General features: G+C 37.1%; 2 long non-coding RNA genes and 1 pseudogene across 2 annotated transcripts; 1 reads left to right on the top strand and 2 right to left on the bottom strand.

Annotated features, from left to right (window-relative positions):
- Window positions 1-203: 203 nt before the first annotated feature.
- Window positions 204-13,569, bottom strand: LOC132636779 (uncharacterized). The gene is made up of 3 exons (XR_009581411.1): window positions 12,429-13,569; window positions 10,408-10,620; window positions 204-444 (listed from the first exon to the last, which is right to left on the bottom strand). It is a non-coding gene; the product is annotated as an uncharacterized LOC132636779 (long non-coding RNA).
- Window positions 13,570-13,684: 115 nt separating this feature from the next.
- On the bottom strand, window positions 13,685-18,735 carry LOC132643790 (uncharacterized). Its single transcript, XR_009583773.1, has 4 exons — window positions 18,467-18,735; window positions 18,129-18,201; window positions 16,103-16,320; window positions 13,685-14,070 (listed from the first exon to the last, which is right to left on the bottom strand). It is a non-coding gene; the product is annotated as an uncharacterized LOC132643790 (long non-coding RNA).
- Window positions 15,088-15,751, top strand: LOC132643716 (large ribosomal subunit protein uL13z-like; annotated as a pseudogene).
- Window positions 18,736-19,457: the final 722 nt, after the last annotated feature.

The following is a 19,457-nucleotide window of genomic DNA, read 5'->3' as shown; positions in this document are numbered from 1 at the left end:
TCACTTTAACGGCAATTATTTTATGGCAATCATAATGGCTACAATATTCCTTCAAAAAATAGTAATTAGGCCCTTTTAGCGTCTCTGTTTATAGCCAGTAAAATCAATTAAATTGCTACAAAAAGTCACAAGCTTTAACGGCGATTGTTTAGCCTTTGTTGAGAATGGCTACTACATTCAAAAAATAAAATTGCTAGTATAAAGAGAATCTCACAGTGACAACAAAGTTTGGCAAATACTATATAGTACATCTTATTAATCTAAACAAACAAAAAGAAGTAATAATCCAAAATATTAATGTCACAACTTTAAAAAATAAAATGATATTGTTTGAAATAAATAACTAATGTCATTATATAACTAATCTTATCAATTAATGTTCCCAACTCTTCATCATATTGGAATCTTCCAAAAGCGAAATTTTCAAACTCCATATTGTATGACCTGAAATAATAAAATAAATATGTCAAAAGATGAAATAAACGTAGAAAATCACCGCAAGTAAACACCTAAAATGCTACCGTGAACACCATTTTGATATATACTAATGCACTAGGTGAAGATAGCAATAAAGTGAGTTTCTATCATCTCATATTTGAATATTCAAATTTCAATCTTCTGAATACAAGCACCTAAAGCTTATTAACATGATCAATGGCACTAATCTTTGTGGATGATAGAGATACCTCCTGAGCAACAACAACAACAACAAGCCCAGTAGAATCCCATCATGTGAGGTCTGGGGAGGGTAGAGTGTACGCAGACCTAACCCCCACCTTGAAAGGTAGGGCGGCTGTTTCCGAAAGACCCTCGGCTCAAGAGAGGAAAACAAGACAAAAGGTCAGATAGGGCCAAGCATATCAAAAACAGTATGAAAACATGGAATAACAAAAGCGACAAAGTCATGGTAGAATAGTCCGGAAAGAAAGGAGCATTAACTATTATAGATAAATAAGATAATCAAAGTACAAAGGCCGAACAAATATAAGAAGAAATCAAATGGCAATAAACGAATAAGCAAAACTACAACTACTATGGTGAAAGGATAAGCAACCTAGCCTTCTATCCTAATCTGAGTAAGTGAAAAAGATTTCATACTAGTTCTCGATTTAAGAAGAGAAATGGTTCCAGCAACAAGAACTGGCCATCCACAGTACAGTGGTAAACTAGTCGGCAACAAGCTATTGTTATACCCCGCATTAGTGGGAAATCGGAAAATTTAAGACAATCGCGGGAAGACAATAAGCAAGGCCATATTTTTATTTTGTTAAGCATACAAGTTGCTTATGAAAATCTTGAAGTGGAAGTATTAGTAAGGCTAGGGGTAAAAAGGTATATTCGCAATATGACTCGTGGAAATATAGAGGAAGACGAAGGGAAAATTTGAAAATTGGAAAACTTAAAATTTGTCATGAAGTGCAAAAAAAAAAAAATGGGCTAGATCACTTTGGGCCAAGGTTGGCCATCCAACTTCCTTCTTAATGGGAATGGGCCAAGCCCATATGGGAATTAAGTGAATGACTTAAAAGAAGACCAAGTCTTCATAAAATTCATAGAATTCTCTAGACATTTCAAGAAACCAAGAACACAAAAAAAAAAAAAAAAAAAAGAGGAAGCTTCAAGGGCCATTTCAGCCAAGTGCAAAAATTGCCAAGGAAATTGACAAAAATTTCTTCAAAAATCATTTCCTACCAATTGAAGGATTCCTAGCAAGGTGGGGTGGTTTTTTGAAGGAGAAAAATTCATATTCTTGCAAATTGGAAGTTTTAGCCAAGTGAAGAAGTGAGGAGAAAGGTAAGAATTCATTCTCTTTACATGTTATGGATATTTTTGCATGTTGTAGTGTACAAAGATGGATGAAATTCATAAGGAATATGGAAGTGGGGGTGGTGGCCGTGAGGTAGCATGGGTGTGCGTAGAAATCATGTTTTAATTATTTTATCTAGTAATTGGTTGTTATTGTTGTGAATGTTATGTTGATAATGGAAGTTGAATGATTTTGGAGAGGTTGTAGTTGTATATGCATGATGTATAGCCGTGTATATTTGGTGAATCATGAAGGAATGTGAGCAAGTTTTATTTGGTATGTTGGTTGTTGTGTTGTGGATTTTATATTGCAAATAAAAGCCTAATGAGCTTAGTGAAGTATTAGTAGTTGGAGGCTTGTCTTGGAAGATTATGTAAATTGAATATTATGTTCTTACATGTATGGAAGATAATGATATTAGTATGGTGTTGTTGGAATATATATTATAAGGTTGTTATTGTTTTTATTGAAGTTGGAAGGTTTTGGAAGAAGTAGTAAATTGATTAAGTTGTTATAATGTATCTTGAATTGAATATGGAAATTGTTAGTGTGGTTGTTGAAATTATGTTGATAGTTTGGCCGGGTTGAATTCCCGGATTGTTGTTGATGAAAATTGGTTAAGTTGAATTTTGGGGATGGTGTATTTACAGGGGAAGTGCTGCCGAAATTTCGGTAGACAAGTTTTATCTTAAGATTCCAATTCTAAATGCTCTAATCAAGTTTGGTAAATGTGACCAATTTGTACATTTCGGCGGATTTGCAACTTGAATTCGGAATAGCATAAGGAGCGGAAAGAAGTATGTAAGGCTTCACCCTTCCTTCTATGGCATGTCTTAGGCATACTAGGTTGGATACGAGCCTCGGGGACAACTCCATTCTCCGGAATCCGCACCTAAAGTTTCCCCTTTTTCATTCAGTAGAATTGAATTAGAAATTGTGTAAAATGTTGGAAAAACTTCCTAAACATCTAGAACTTGCATAAATATGACCCGACTACCTCAAAACCCTCACAAGTGACGTCATGAAATATAATGTACGTAAATTTGGTACGCCGGCTCATTTGACCCGAGGTGGGCCCATTGTTTCTGGATTTTTCCTATTGCTCTGTTTGACTTATTTTGGAGTAGAATCCAAAGGAAACTTTTGATCCTTGTTCCGATTATCAAACGATAAGTACTGTACTAATCTAATGGAAATATGTCTACGATGACCATGATGACGATGATGCTAAGGAAGAGAATATGTCTATGATAAGTATGACAAGAATGATTCCATGACTAAGAGTTTTAAGCTAAGGACCCAATAGGAATACGAAAGTATCAAACTAGTTCTTGATTTTAATTCTATTCCTTGGTTATCATACCACTCTCTAAAGGCTCTGAAGCATATGAATTGATTTCTATGACATCCATGATTTCATTCTATGTTTCTTTTAACACTATTCTCCGTTGGTAGTCTCGCCTTAAAATACTCGTTCCTTCAAGGTGAGACAAAGCGATCACGATTGTTCCATAACGTAATCGGAGGTCACCGACCTTACGTCACTCCGATGGCTACATGATTTTCTTTGGGCTCTCCTGCATGCTTATATGATATATGTATATAAAATATGAATATGTACATGGGGTGGGGGGAAGGGATACATGGGGATGGGAAGGGAAACATGTTTCATTGCCACCTGGTCAGCTGGCTTATCATCCCGGACGTGGGATATATGGGCGAGCCGATGTATTTCGACGCAATGTGGGCGAGCCGACATTGTTCGGTGCTATGATATTACATGATATACTATGATATGCTATGACATGATACGATGTGAAATAAGATCTATTTTCTATGAATATGAAAAAGAAATGTTTTCAAAAGACGGACAGGCATGCATGGTATCCGGCCTGAAAAAAAAATATTTCGATGTACAGGTTACTTTCTCGTCTCATTATATGTCCTATGACCCTATGATATTGATAATCATACTCTATGTTTCTGTTGTATTATCTTCCATGCTTTACATACTCGGTACACTATTTATACTGACGTCCCTTTTTGTGGACGCTGCGTTTCATGCCGCGCAGGTCAGCAGGTAGACGAACCTGATTCCTAGGAGTTCTATCAGCAGTAAGTGGCAGCGCTCCAGTTGTCTCGGAGCCTCAGTTCCTTGGTACTATTTTGTGTATATATTCGGGCACGGCAGTACTCGGCCCTTCCTATGTATATGTGTACTATGTTTAGAGGCTCGTAGACAGATATGTACAGTTAGATGTTTTGTACTTTTGATGGTCCTCGTTGTTGTATAAAGTGCTAGCCGAGTTTGTTAGCCTATGTTTATAACTATGCTACTAGTGTTAATGGTAAGTAGAAAAAAAAATATAGTACAGTTCATACGGCCCACTTAGTAATAAGAATACAATATGAGATAGGGGGTGCTCGGTACAAGTATCGGGTACCCGTCGCGGCCCTAGTTGGGTATATGACAGAAGTGGTCAGAGCAGTTCGGTCCTAGGGGTTTGTCTACGAGCCGTGTCCAGTAGAGTCCTGTTTATGGGTGTGTAGCGCGCCACGCTTATAAGCAGGAGGCTGCAGGGCATTTAGGAAATATGACCTTCTTTGTATTCTAGATCGTGCGATAGAGCTATAATAAGAGGTTTTCCTTCTTCCTAACCCAGTGTTACATTTTCGGCGATGCCTGAGAAGATGAAAGTTACAGTCCCTGAGGAGGGCAAGATGGCAACAGAAAGGCGAACTGGACCGGAGCCACTGGTAAATATTGAGGAGGGTGAATCCCATAATAAGACTTCCTCTCGTGCTGATCGCACTCCGCCGATATTAGGGGAGCAAGAAGGAGTTTCCACTTCAGCTCCAGCACTCCCAATTCCCTCACCTGATGCTCCAATTCAAGAGATGAGACAAACTATCCTTTTGTTAACCCAACTAGTAGCCGCTCAAGCTCAACAACAGGGCGTGGGATCTGGTGATAGGGGTCGCAGAAAAAGGGCTAGATCTTTCGAAATTAGAAGTGAGTATAGAGGGAGACAGGCACAGGAACATTCCGGGTATTCAGGACCAGATCAGAGTGCCAGGGTTTCGGGATCCCGGCATAGAGCCGACTTTAGCAGTACGGGGCTACCCCCACCGCGGTGTGCACGATGTGGCAGGCCACACTCGGGACAGTGTTACTTAGATACAAGTGCTTGTTTTGCCTGCGGTCGGATTGGCCATTTGATGCGTGATTGCCCACGGAGGTACGATAGAGACCAAACTCAGCCCGCCGGGGCAGGTCAGGGCTACGGAGTTTTGGGTTCCCAGTGTAGCGGTGAGCTTAGTCAGCGGAGACCATCCGTACCACAATGCCCCCAGTGCCGTTGATTACATGCGGGGCCGTGTCGCGCGGGTTCGGGTATTTGTTATACCTGTGCTAAGTCAGGTCATTACATGCGCGACTGCCCATTTCGACGTGGCAAAGGAAGGGTTCAGCCCACGGGGGTAGCAGTCGACTCACAATCATTGGCGCACCCTCCAATGCAAAGGTCCCAGATAGCAGTAGGCTGCGATAGAGACCGAGAAGGAATACCCAGTTCGAGTGGACCCCAGCATCATACCTATGCACTAGCTGGCCGACAGGATCCTGAGCCATCCCCTGATGTCGTTCCAGGTATATTATCAGTATTTTTCTACAATGTACAAGTATCGATTGATCCAGGTTCTACATGTCAGATATCGCGCCCTAGATCGCTGAACATATTAGGGGGGAACCCGAGCTAAATCAAATGAGCTGGGATGTCTATGCCTGTTGCGACTAAGGTGTTTTCGCCACTACTGGGAGTGTGGAAATTTAGGACAAAAGTAGCCATATACATAGGTAAAAGGACGAATACTGGGGATTGCGGAAGTTAGAATTGTAATTAAAAGAAAAGACGTGTTACGCGGGCGTTTTGAAAACTGCTAAGACCCCAACTTGTCCCATATTATGTGAAATAGGTAGTGCGGGGCTGTCGATATAATTATACCAGCATTCACGTACTAAAATGCACCAAAGTTTCAAGGTTAAGCGTGCTAGGGTGAGAGCAATATCAAGATGAGTGACCCCTGGGAAATATGCTGAAAATTTCATAAATGTGGAAACAAGAAACGAATGTGAAATTAGGTAGCCTAAAGTAAATTAGGGTGTGTGAAGTGGTTAGAAACCCTATAGAAGTCGTGTAGGCCGAAATGGATTAGACTAGCAGAAGGGGAGAAAGTATGACAGAGCTTCAGGACTAAAGAAAGTTTGATTAGCTTTTGGAAGTGTTTGTAAGTAAAATAGTGGTGGAAGTGTATATATGTATATGACATCTTATCTGTGACTGTAGAACCCTAACAAATAGTGTCGCAATACATGGAATACGCTAGCTGAAAGAAATTTAAAAGACGTGATGAAGGATATAAGTACGGATGTCATAGTGTAAGATCGATGCCGAACCCACACTAGTTAAGGCTAGAAATCCCTAAGGCGGTGATATACGGGAACATATCTGGCAAGGGAATAGACGCGACAAACTCCGCAAAGAAGGAATTACAATTGTAAAACACCGCGGAGGGCGACGATTATTTAAAGGGCATAGGCGTGTGTAGACCCTCTGAATAAAGGAGGGGAGAGCATGTTAGACCTAAAATGGACTATGACGATTCAAGATCCAAAAAAAAGGGGACTTATTAATGCAGGGCTAGCGTTCGGAGCTAACTCAATTGACCTACGACATAAAGGTAACCTAAGCTCCTAAAAGGGATATGTTAAGCGACATGTGAGATGTCTACGAAGGAGACCTCCCCGAAGTATTATGATACACTACGAGGCCAGTTTAACATTCGAGGACGAATGTTCTAAAGGGGGGGAGGATGTTATATCCCGCATTTTTGGGAAATCGGAAAATTCAAGACAATCGCGAGAAGACAATAAGCAAGGCCATATTTTTATTTTGTTAAGCATACAAGTTGCTTATGAAAATCTTGAAGTGGAAGTATTAGTAAGGCTAGGGGTAAAAAGGTATATTCGCAATATGACTCGTGGAAATATGGAGGAAGACGAAGGGAAAATTTGGAAATTGGAAAAATTAAAATTTGTCATGAAGTGCAAAAAAAAAAAATGGGCTAGATCACTTTGGGCCAAGGTTGGCCATCCAACTTCCTTCTTAATGGGAATGGGCCAAGCCCATATGGGAATTAAGTGAATGACTTAAAAGAAGACCAAGTCTTCATAAAATTCATAGAATTCTCTAGACATTTCAAGAAACCAAGAACACAAAAAAAAAAAAAAAAAGGAAGCTTCAAGGGCCATTTCAGCCAAGTGCAAAAATTGCCAAGGAAATTGACAAAAATTTCTTCAAAAATCATTTTCTACCAATTGAAGGATTCCTAGCAAGGTGGGGTGGTTTTTGGAAGGAGAAAAATTCATATTCTTGCAAATTGGAAGTTTTAGCCAAGTGAAGAAGTGAGGAGAAAGGTAAGAATTCATTCTCTTTACATGTTATGGATATTTTTGCATGTTGTAGTGTACAAAGATGGATGAAATTCATGAGGAATATGGAAGTGGGGGTGGTGGCCGTGAGGTAGCATGGGTGTGCGTAGAAATCATGTTTTAATTATTTTATCTAGTAATTGGTTGTTATTGTTGTGAATGTTATGTTGATAATGGAAGTTGAATGATTTTGGAGAGGTTGTAGTTGTATATGCATGATGTATAGCCGTGTATATTTGGTGAATCATGAAGGAATGTGAGCAAGTTTTATTTGGTATGTTGGTTGTTGTGTTGTGGATTTTATATTGCAAATAAAAGCCTAATGAGCTTAGTGAAGTATTAGTAGTTGGAGGCTTGTCTTGGAAGATTATGTAAATTGAATATTATGTTCTTACATGTATGGAAGATAATGATATTAGTATGGTGTTGTTGGAATATATATTATAAGGCTGTTATTGTTTTTATTGGAGTTGGAAGGTTTTGGAAGAAGTAGTAAATTGATTAAGTTGTTATAATGTATCTTGGATTGAATATGGAAATTGTTAGTGTGGTTGTTGAAATTATGTTGATAGTTTGGCCGGGTTGAATTCCCGGATTGTTGTTGATGAAAATTGGCTAAGTTGAATTTTGGGGATGGTGTATTTACAGGGGAAGTGCTGCCGAAATTTCGGTAGACAAGTTTTATCTTAAGATTCCAATTCTAAATGCTCTAATCAAGTTTGGTAAATGTGACCAATTTGTAGATTTCGGCGGATTTGCAACTTGAATTCGGAATAGCATAAGGAGCGGAAAGAGGTATGTAAGGCTTCACCCTTCCTTCTATGGCATGTCTTAGGCATACTAGGTTGGATACGAGCCTCAGGGACAACTCCATTCTCCGGAATCCGCACCTAAAGTTTCCCCTTTTTCATTCAGTAGAATTGAATTAGAAATTGTGTAAAATGTTGGAAAAACTTCCTAAACATCTAGAACTTGCATAAATATGACCCGACTACCTCAAAAACCTCGCAAGTGACGTCATGAAATATAATGTACGTAAATTTGGTATGCCGCCTCATTTGACCCGAGGTGGGCCCATTGTTTCCGGATTTTCCCTATTGCTCCGTTTGACTTATTTTGGAGTAGAATCCAAAGGAAACTTTTGATCCTTGTTCCGATTATCAAACGATAAGTACTGTACTAATCTAATGGAAATATGTCTACGATGACCATGATGACGATGATGCTAAGGAAGAGAATATGTCTATGATAAGTATGACAAGAATGATTCCATGACTAAGAGTCTTAAGCTAAGGACCCAATAGGAATACGAAAGTATCAAACTAGTTCTTGATTTTAATTCTATTCCTTGGTTATGATACCACTCTCTAAAGGCTCTAAAGCAGATGAATTGATTTCTATGACATCCATGATTTCATTTTATGTTTCTTTTAACTCTATTATCCGTTGGTAGTCTCGCCTTAAAATACTCGTTCCTTCAAGGTGAGACAAAGCGATCACGATTGTTCCATAACGTAATCGGAGGTCACCGACCTTACGTCACTCCGATGGCTACATGATTTTCTTTGGGCTCTCCTGCATGCTTATATGATATATGTATATAAAATATGAATATGTACATGGGGTGGGGGGAAGGGATACATGGGGATAGGAAGGGAAACATGTTTCATTGCCACCTGGTCAGCTGGCTTATCATCCCGGACGCGGGATGCCTGGACGCGGGATATATGGGCGAGCCGATGTATTTCGGCGCAATGTGGGCGAGCCGAAATTGTTCGGTGCTATGATATTACATGATATACTATGATATGTTATGACATGATACGATGTGAAATAAGATCTATTTTCTATGAATATGAAAAAGAAATGTTTTCAAAAGACGGACAGGCATGCATGGTATCCGGCCTGAAAAAAAAAGTATTCCGATGTACAGGTTACTTTCTCGTCTCATTATATGTCCTATGGCCCTATGATATTGATAATCATACTCTATGTTTCTGTTGTATTATCTTCCATGCTTTACATACTCGGTACACTATTTGTACTGACGTCCCTTCTTGTGGACGCTGCGTTTCATGCCGCGCAGGTCAGCAGGTAGACGGACCTGATTCCTAGGAGTTCTATCAGTAGTAAGTGGCAGCGCTCCAGTTGTCTCGGAGCCTCAGTTCCTTGGTACTATTTTGTGTATATATTCGGGCACGGCAGTACTCGGCCCTTCCTATGTATATGTGTACTATGTTTAGAGGCTCGTAGACAGATATGTACAGTTAGATGTTTTGTACTTTTGATGGTCCTCGTTGTTGTATAAAGTGCTAGCCGAGTTTGTTAGCCTATGTTTATAACTATGCTACTAGTGTTAATGGTAAGTAGAAAAAAAATATAGTACAGTTCATATGGCCCACTTAGTAATAAGAATACGATATGAGATAGGGGGTGCTCGGTACAAGTATCGGGTACCCGTCGCGGCCCTAGTTGGGTATATGACAGCTATATCCCCAATTTAGTATGCTAGCTCCGCCCCTGAAGTCATATGCTTTAATAAAAAAGAGAGGTAAAACCTTAATCAAAGTAGCCCTTCCTATTCAGCAACAACCATTCCATTTTTATAAATTTAAACAAATTAGCTCCACCACTGAAGTCATATGCTCTAATAAAAACGAGGCAAAACCTTAATCAAAGTAGCCCTTCCTATTCAGCAACAACCATTCCATTTTTATAAATTTAAACAAATTCTGTAGTCCCTTTGCAGTTTACACTATAAACAAACACCAACTGCAAAATTTCTCATAATTCAACATAGTGCTAAGCCGATAGTTGCACAAATTCTAAACTTTGAGTCTAACCATGCATTCTTCAATGTACTAACTGTCACAAAGTTTTCAATTTACTTATATATGTGTGTTATCTTGCAAAGGCAATAGCATAAATAATTTGTACTTTTAAAGAGATCAGCAACAGATGCATTCATGTGCATCATATTCCAAAACACCCAGCAAGAGGACAAAGAAATCACAGAAAAGAGCAGAAGCAGTAGAACCAATCTTTCTAAAGGAACTTCAATAATTATAACATTAAGGTGCATTCTCAGATCAAGCAAGGAGAAAAGTACCATTGGGTCCAACTGGTGTTGCAGACTAGATCAATTTGTTCCTTCCATCAAGATACAAAATAAAGAAACATTTGTTAGAGAAAAAAATTCACAAAACAGAACACAAAGACAAGGATTGGTTTTAGCTACTACTGCTACTCATAAAACCATATTACCCATCTGCAAAGGAATGCCACCACAGACCACACTTCTCTGCACCCTTTTGCGTTCAACCTGTAATCAGGTAGAAACCAATCATAAGTTGTAAAACATTTTAACATTACTTTTATAATTAATGCGAAAGTTGCAACTTACTAAATAGTTAGGCCCACTGACACCAAGTAAAAGTACAACATTTATAATGTGCTTATTTATAATTAAATGCAAGAGCGATGACATAAAAGATAGACATAGCAAGTGTTTTAAACTATCTTAGGCTTGTTAAGGTAGCAGCTGAACAGTAACACATGATCCTACTTGTATCTGATATAATATAGAAGATACAACTCTTTTCGAAGCCATTTCCTTCCCAAGATTGCAAAGTACTATACCAGCTCACTAAGGAATAGTACCCAGTAGCAAACCAATTGTAAGTTGTAAAACATTTTTACATCACTATTCTAATTAATGCGAAAATTGCAGCTTACTAGATAGTTTGGCCCAGTGACACCAAATAAAAGTACAACATTTATTATGTGCATATTTATAATCCAATGCAAGAGCGATGACATAAAAGATAGACATAGCAAGTGTTTTAAAATATCTTAGGCATGTCAAGGTAGCAGCTAAACAGTAACACATCATCCTACTTGTGTCTGATATAATATAGAAGATACAACTCTTTTGGAGAAATCATTTCCTTCTCAAGATTGGAAAGTACTATACCAGCTCACAAAAGAATAGTGGCCAGTAGCAAACTACAACTAGTCTAAATTCATTGCTGCAACAAAAGTTATTCAGGTTCATAAAAAGCTTCCCTTTTTATAAATGTCCTTTGTAGCACACTTCAAATGTAAAAGAATACTCTAAATTCTTTTTTCTCCCTTTTCTTAAGGTGAACAAAGTGAGTAGGACATCAAATAATTCATAATACATGCTTTAAAATTGGTAAGAAACCAAACAATTTTCTCAAAGCAAAGGAAAACTTCCAATCTTATCTCCATGATTCAAAAAGATGCCAAACCCATTTGACTAATATTGAAGAGTGAGAGAAAATTAACTTAAATTATAACATAACAATTATATATTCGTCTTCTTTCAGGAGTACTTCGACAAAAGATTTGACTTATTAACAGTCAGAAAACAAAAATGTGTAAACACTATCTAATGACAAGAAATGAACTAAGACCTAAAAAAAATGCTATTCAACCGGTAGAACTAAACTAAGTATGTATGGCATAGAGAGGATTACTTGTCGAAAAATCCATAACTTATTTGAGGATTTTGCCAAAATTAAAGATTGAGACCACTAAGAGTTTGTGCTAAATGAATGATTCTATATCTTAAATGCCTAACACTCAAACAGAAATGTAACTATCCCCAGAAAGGTTAGCTAATTAATTGTTGACTTACCTAATTAGCAACATAAATAAGTTGGCATAACTATTTAAGAGGTCTGTTGCCTGAACCAATTTAGCCTTAGTTTTAAAAGGTTGTAATCTAAGGCATTGCTCTGGAACAGATTAGATACTAAACATAGACTAGATTTAACACCCACATAAATAACGAAAAAACACAAGCAAAGTTGGGTTAAATTATTATGACTGCCCAAGTTGAATCCTTAAATTAAACCATTTGATTAATTAACTAAGCGACGACCTCTTGTTTAGGCTGTTAGTGTCTTGAACCTATACCAATTAACGAATTATCTGAGCAAGGATGTAAAGATTACATTTTACTAGACTGTTTATCTAATAAAAATCATGTGTATTTAACTAGAGTCTTGTCCTATGTTAGACAATAAAACATTAAAAAGAATAAACATATAGTGAATAAAGCAAATAAAACTAAAAAGCTAGTAAACTGAATAAACAAACCCCAACCTTAAAGTCCCAAAATAGTACCAGCTTTTGATGTTCTAGTGTAAAGAACAAGAAAGTAAAGTGTGCAAGGTTGAATGAGCGTCTTGAACTCCTCCATGGAACTTCCATCATGGATTCAAGGTTTTAATGTTCTTCTGCAAAGAATAATAAATTCGAAAGAACTCGCCACCTGACACTTCAGTATTTATGAATGTGAATAGAATCAATAGATGCAGATTTGGTAAGTATAACCAAAATGGGTACTATTGAGTCCACTCCTATTGAATGTAATAGCTATATTATACCTTGAAATCCTTAGCCATCAAAGCACTTCTAGTAAAGCAGACACCATAAATTTAAGCAACAGTCAAGAAGATAGATTTCGCGTGTCAGAGATATAGTCTAGATCTGCTATTTGATTAATACAACTTTTAACTATTCAGCCCTAATGAAATTAAAAGGGAAACAAAAATGGTTGTAGATCTAATGGAGCTATACCTACACAGGCTAAAATAAAAAAGGCCTCCATAACCGAAAGACTTCATCCCTGGATTAATTTGCATATCAGTTCCTTTTTAGCCCATATCGAATCAGAAACAGTAAGCTTACAAACTTGAAAGAATTCTCTTTACAGCACTTACATGATTTAGGATCGACGGTACACCCATAAAGTTGATGAATTTCTCGCTCTAAAAAAAGGTCATTGTAATTGGATTACATAAAGAGAAAACTCAAATCTTGTAGGCAATGAATATAAAACATCCGAGGAAAGAAAAACTTAAGAAAATTCTTGAAAGCATATACAGTAGGATCGATTTTGGGAACAGCAGCTGGAAGAGCACCGAAGCGACAATGTTATCATTATTGGATGAAGAAAACCACCGTCATCAATGCACAGATCAGCCCGTAGACGAACATCATCTCTGATTTTCACAAACCCTAACACCCAAATTCCACAACTCTTTAGAATGTTTAATAGTCTCTTCTGTATGTTGAAGGGGCGATGGTGAGACGCATGAGTTAGGGTTGAGCTGCAGCGCTATTTTGCCTTTCTAGAAAACTTCTGAATTTTTTTGAAATTAATTGGTGATTTAGCGAGAATATTTTTAGGAGGGAATAAGTAAATCGTGTGCAAAATATTTGGAGGGAAAGGTAAAATAATCAATAAATGTCATAAACTAGTGGTTTCAGTTAGGGGTGTTCATGGTTCGGTTTGGGTCGGTTATTGGTCAAAATCATAACCAAACCAATTTAGTCGGTTTTTAAATGTTTAAAACCATAACCAAACCAAGTAAAATAATAACCACCGGTTTGGTTATTGTCGGTTTGGTTCGGTTTGGTTCGGTTTTTCGGTTTATGACTAGCCGCGACAATTCAAATATTCTATCTCTACATTCTTCAAATTTCTTATGAAGCTCTTTTTTCCTCACTGCCCACAAGCTGACGGCAAATCAGGTGAACCAAACTTGCAAAGCAGTTTAGATTCAAAAGAACAAGTCAAACAGAGGTTCTAAAATACAAACAACTTTCTCCATAAAAATGAAAAACTTACATATTTAAACTAAACTAACTAGAGAATCCATAATATAATCAAAAGTACTTCGACCATCTTCCTTAGCTTAAGCTCCAAACTAATCAATGCTCAAAACAGTGCCCAGAGAATCTGCAAAAAAAATCACGATATTAGGCATTAAATGCCTAAAAACATAAAGGTATAGCAGCTTAGCCAACAAATATAGCAGCAACTTTTCCCCAAAACTTAAAGTGTAACAGTAGCACCACAGTTTCCTTAATTTGCCTCACACAAAACAGTTGTTAATTCCATTATTGATTTTAAGAATCCAAATCAGCAATCAACAATTCAAATGATAACTACATACTTTGCGTTGGGTGTTTACTGTTTGATTGCTTTACTAGTAGTTACTATATTGATTCAAGAATCGCATTTCCAAGAATCATCTGTATATGAAAGGAAGCAGGGTCAGATCCAGAATTTAGATTTGATGAGTTCAATCTTTTAATTTTCGCCGTTGAATCCATTGCGCATTTGAGTTGAACCAACCAGTAAATAAGGCTGCATCTGCCTCTGATAAAGGAAGGCATCAGTTCGTAAACAAAGTACATTATTTTGTACTAGTATTACTAGCACTAGCTTTGAATGTTTTCAAGTGCCAAAAGGTTATCTTATGACTGCTTTATTGACATTACACCTTTTTGGTGGAACTGGTCCTTTCAAGAGTTTAGAATATAGTTATAAGAAAAGGTGTTGACAGACAGATTTAGAAGTCTCCTGTTGATTCTAAAGTAAAGAAAGATGACAGATTGGAAGGCAATCAAGCATAAGGCTGATCCATGTTATAAAGTTGCTAATTAAGACTCCACACAAACAATACACTTTATAAAATCAGTGTATTTTTAACAATTCAAATGATAAGACTCCACACAAACAATACACTTTATAAGACTCACAGTTTCCTTAATTTGCATCGTCAAGACGTCAACATGAAATTTTTAAATATAAAAGCAGCACAGAACTTAACTTCCACACAAACAATACACTTTATAACTAACCTTTCAGTAGTGCGTTGGCTATTTGTCAAACATATGCGAAGACTCCATTCGATTTCATGTTAGAAAAAGTGGTCCAATAGTAGTAAGCGACTAGAAACATCACTCTTTCCTTCACACAGGTAAGCCAAAAGAAAAACAAAAATGGTGTCCGGTTCAGGCATCTCTGCAAGGAGAATAGTGGTGGATGCACGTCACCACATTCTTGGAAGACTTTCTTCCATTTTGGCTAAGGAATTGCTTAATGGACAGAGAGTTGTGGTTGAGAGATGTGAAGAGATTTGTCTGTCTGGTGGACTTGTGAGACAGAAAATGAAGTACCTTAGGTTCCTTAGGAAAAGAATGAATACTAAACCTTCTCATGGTCCTATTCATTTTTGTGCTCCTTCTAAGATCCTGATGCTCTCAAGGTCTTGAGACTCTAAGCAGGACACAAATATTGTCTCTTGGTTAAACTTTCATCAGAGGTTGGATGGAACCATTATGACACTATCAAGGAGCTCGAGAACAAGAGAAAGGAGAGAGCCCAGGTTGCATACAAGAGGAGAAAGCAGTTGGCCAAACTCAGGGTTAAGGCAGAGAAAACTGCTGAGGAGAAGCTCGGTCCTCAACTTGCAGTTATTGAACCTATTAAGTATTAGAGTGTAAACTTAGTTATCTGAGGTGAAATTTTGCTAGAGATTGAGATTTCAGCTTATCTGTTTTTAAAAGATGCTACATGTGCTGCATGGTTCAGTTTTTGCTTTTAGTAATATTTTGAGCAGACTTCATTGTTTTTTTTAAAAAAAAAGACTAGTAACATCAAACTCAGAGAATATCCAGCAATACAAGTCCATTCATGAATGATAAATCCCAATATTATAAGACGCAAAAATGGACCAAACAAGGTTTAAACCAATCACATTTTTCTGCATGTTTTAAGCATGATGACAATTAGGAGTTTGACAGTCTTGTACTTGAGGTAAAAATTCAAAATAGAAAAGGAAACAACTTCGAATTTTGACAGTCTGTTTCGAATTTTTACCAACTGCTGAAACTGTGGCAGCAGCATAGTTCAGCAGTAGCTCAGTTTCCAGCAGCAGCAGTAAGTGAAACAAATATTCATATAGTTAACTATGTAAAATTACCTTTTTCAGCGATCTCAAGATTTTGAATTTCTTCTAAAAGGTCTTCAAGCTTGCATTCTTTAGATGTTGACCGCAACCATTATTGACAACAAACAAGAGCTTCAGCTGTCTTTGTCGATAGAGAACTTCGATAACAATCAAGTATCCGACCACCGGTGCTAAAAGCTGATTCCGAGGCAATAGTAGATGTAGGAATAGCAAGCACATCTCTTGCAATCCTAGAGACAATAGGATATCTGTCAGATGAAGATTTCCACCAAGTCAAGCTATTGAAATCCTTAACCTTCTCCAGATCATCCATCAAATAATTTTCAAGATCAGACTTATTATCAACATCATTCTCATCTTCAAGAAATTTCTCCCATTGCGATTGCCACACATCAGAACTATTTATTGCACCAATTTGACTCATCACACTAGTTTGATCTCCAATATTTTCACTAGAAGGCCCAGAAATAGAATTCTTATAATGATTATACAAGCGAGTTAAAGTGTTCACCACCTTAGTAGACTTTCCATTTCCCTCCAAAGGATCATAAAAATTATTAAAAAGGAACTTCACATACTTCATTTTATAGCGAGGATCCAACACAACGGCAACAAATAACATGTTCATATCCTCAAAATCACCCCAATATTTATCAAACTTAATTTTCATCTTCCTAGCCATATCAGTCAAAATTGAATCGCTACAATTCGAATACTGGACAATTATGCTTTGAAGATTAAAAAGCTCATGGAAGAAACAATTTGAAGTAACATGCAAAGTACTCGAAAACTTCAAAGTGGTTTTATAGAAAATCTCAAGAAACTTGAGAAAGACTTTCACATTCTTCCAATCTTCCGAAGATGGATGCACTGTTGTTCCACTCAATTCAAGACAATAGTTAAAGTACTTATGATCATCAATATACATTCTTGAAAAGGTTTTTTCAAATTGTACAGTTGTATTTAACATCAAGTATGTAGAGTTCCACCTCGTCTCAACATCCAAACTCAAAAGGCCATGGGTGTCTAGTTTTACCTTCTCAACATATGACTTAAAGGAAGCAGTTCTTGCAGGAGAAGACTTAACATATTTCACAGCACGCCTTACCCGAGAAATGGACTCATTTTGTTCACTCAATCCTTCTTTTACAATCAAATTCAAGATATGAGCATTACACCGAACGTGTAAAAAATCATTTCCCAATATGACACCATTCCAATCATTAATTCTCCCTTTCAAGTACCTGATTGCAGCATCATTAGTTGATGCATTATCTAGTGTCACCGTGAATATGTTCTCGATCTCCCAATCTAACAAACAAGCTTCAATTCCTTTTGCAATTGTCTCACCCTTATGATCTGGAGTTTGAAAAAAGTTAAGAATTTTTTTTTGCAAATTCCACTGATCATCAATCCAGTGAGCAGTAATGACCATATAAGTCAAATTTTGGATTGACGTTCATGTGTCGCTAGTAAGACAAACACGTTGATCTTTAACAAGCCTTTTAAGCTTTTGTTTCTCTTCTTCATAAATTTTTAAACATTGTCTAGCAACAGTAATGCGAGAAGGTAACTCAAAATTAGGCAAAACAACCGCCATTAGCCTCTTAAAGCCTTCCCCCTCAACGACTTTAAACGGTTGTTCATCTATTATAACAAACTCGACAATGGCCCTTCTAACTTCGACAACATTATAAACAACCTTTTCCAAACCTCCTTGTCCCCCTCCTTTAATAGGTTTAATATTGAGTGTTGTCTGCTTCCTATCAATAGTCTTAAAAGGGTATTTCTCACACTTGTTAAGCAAATGTCCCCAAAGATTAGAAGTCCCATAATTAGAAGGGCAAGCGAAGTCTTTGGGGGCAGTACTTGCATTTTTCCCTCAATTCCCCCATTTTATTAGTAAACTATGTGTAATGATCCCAAATTTCAGATGTTTTTCTACCATTATCCCTAGGGCTAGGGTCTCGACTACAAGGAGTAGTTATTTTCTTTTTTTTAGGTGGTTTACGCACGGAAGAAGTATTAGGAGCATTACCAGTTACAACAGATGTTGGTGTTACTGAACTATCTTTAGGAACCTCCAAATGTTCAACCTCTGCCCTTTTCATCTGAAAAATATTAGAAGTTTAGGACCTATTCGGACAAGAAAAAATAACAACAACAACAAGCCCAGTATAATCCCACTATAAAGGTAAAAATTCAAAACAGAAAAGGAAACAAATTAAAATCAAGTAGCTAACAAAGGAAACAACTTGAAATCAACTTAAACATTCAAAACCGAAAAGGAAATAACTTAAAATCAACTTAAAAATTCGAAACAAAAAAGGAAACAACTTAAAATCAACTTAAGATTCGAAACAAATTCTTACAAACCTTCTCAAAATTTGACAGCCTTGTTCTTGAAGAGTTGAGGTTGCTCTTGAGCCTTTACTGTGAGTCTATGACCGTGACTATGTAAGAAACATGAGCCTCTGCTTGTCTTGTTCTTAGGCTGGAACAGAAATCCGAATTCAGAAATCAGAAATGTGAAATGAAAAGAGATTGTAGGGTTTTTACATTTTATCCTTACGGTTAAAGGGCTGTTCAGTGTTCACAGGTTAAGACTTGGGCTCGGATTGTTGGGCTTGGGCATATTGTTTTAAGACATGGGCTTTAAAAATATGTAGACTAAAACTAAATTAATAATTAAAAGGTATAAAATATTATTAATTAATTATAAAAAACTAATATTATACATATAAATAATTATAAATTTTTATGTATATAATTATCGGTTCGGTTCGGTTATTTATTCGGTTATTTTTTACTATAACCATAACCAAACCAAATATTATCGGTTTTTCAAATTTAAAACCAAACCAAACCAAACCAAATGTCGGTTTTTTTATTCGGTTTGGTTAAATTTTCGGTTTGGTTTTGGTTTTAACCAAAACTGTGAACAGCCCTAGTTTCAGTGGTCATTCCATTTTATAGCCGGTACAAGAACACCTTTTTCTGGCCAATATCTATTAGGCGGTAATATTTCACGCTAAATAATGAATTAGTGGCCATTAAGTTAATGCCACTATAAAATTGTCGCTAAAGGCCCTTTTTCTAGTAGTGATGCCTTAACTAAAAGTCTGCCGCATAAGGCATAACTAGAAAAAGACTTTTAGTTAAGGCTTAACTAAAAGTTTTCCCATAAGTATGCCGGACCCGGCATAAACTTGTGAAGGAATTACCAAAGTTATGCCGGACCCGGCATAAACTTGTGAAGGGATTACCGAAGTTATGCCGGACCCGACATAAAATTGTGAAGGAATTACCAAAGTTATGTCGGACCCAGCATACTTATGTCAAGTCTGCCCATAAGGCATAAGTATGC

Source organism: Lycium barbarum, chromosome 1 (assembly GCF_019175385.1).
Source record: "Lycium barbarum isolate Lr01 chromosome 1, ASM1917538v2, whole genome shotgun sequence".
Taxonomy (NCBI): Eukaryota; Viridiplantae; Streptophyta; class Magnoliopsida; order Solanales; family Solanaceae; genus Lycium; species Lycium barbarum.
Note: the sequence above shows the minus strand (reverse complement) of the source record. Positions and strands in the feature narration are given on the sequence as shown.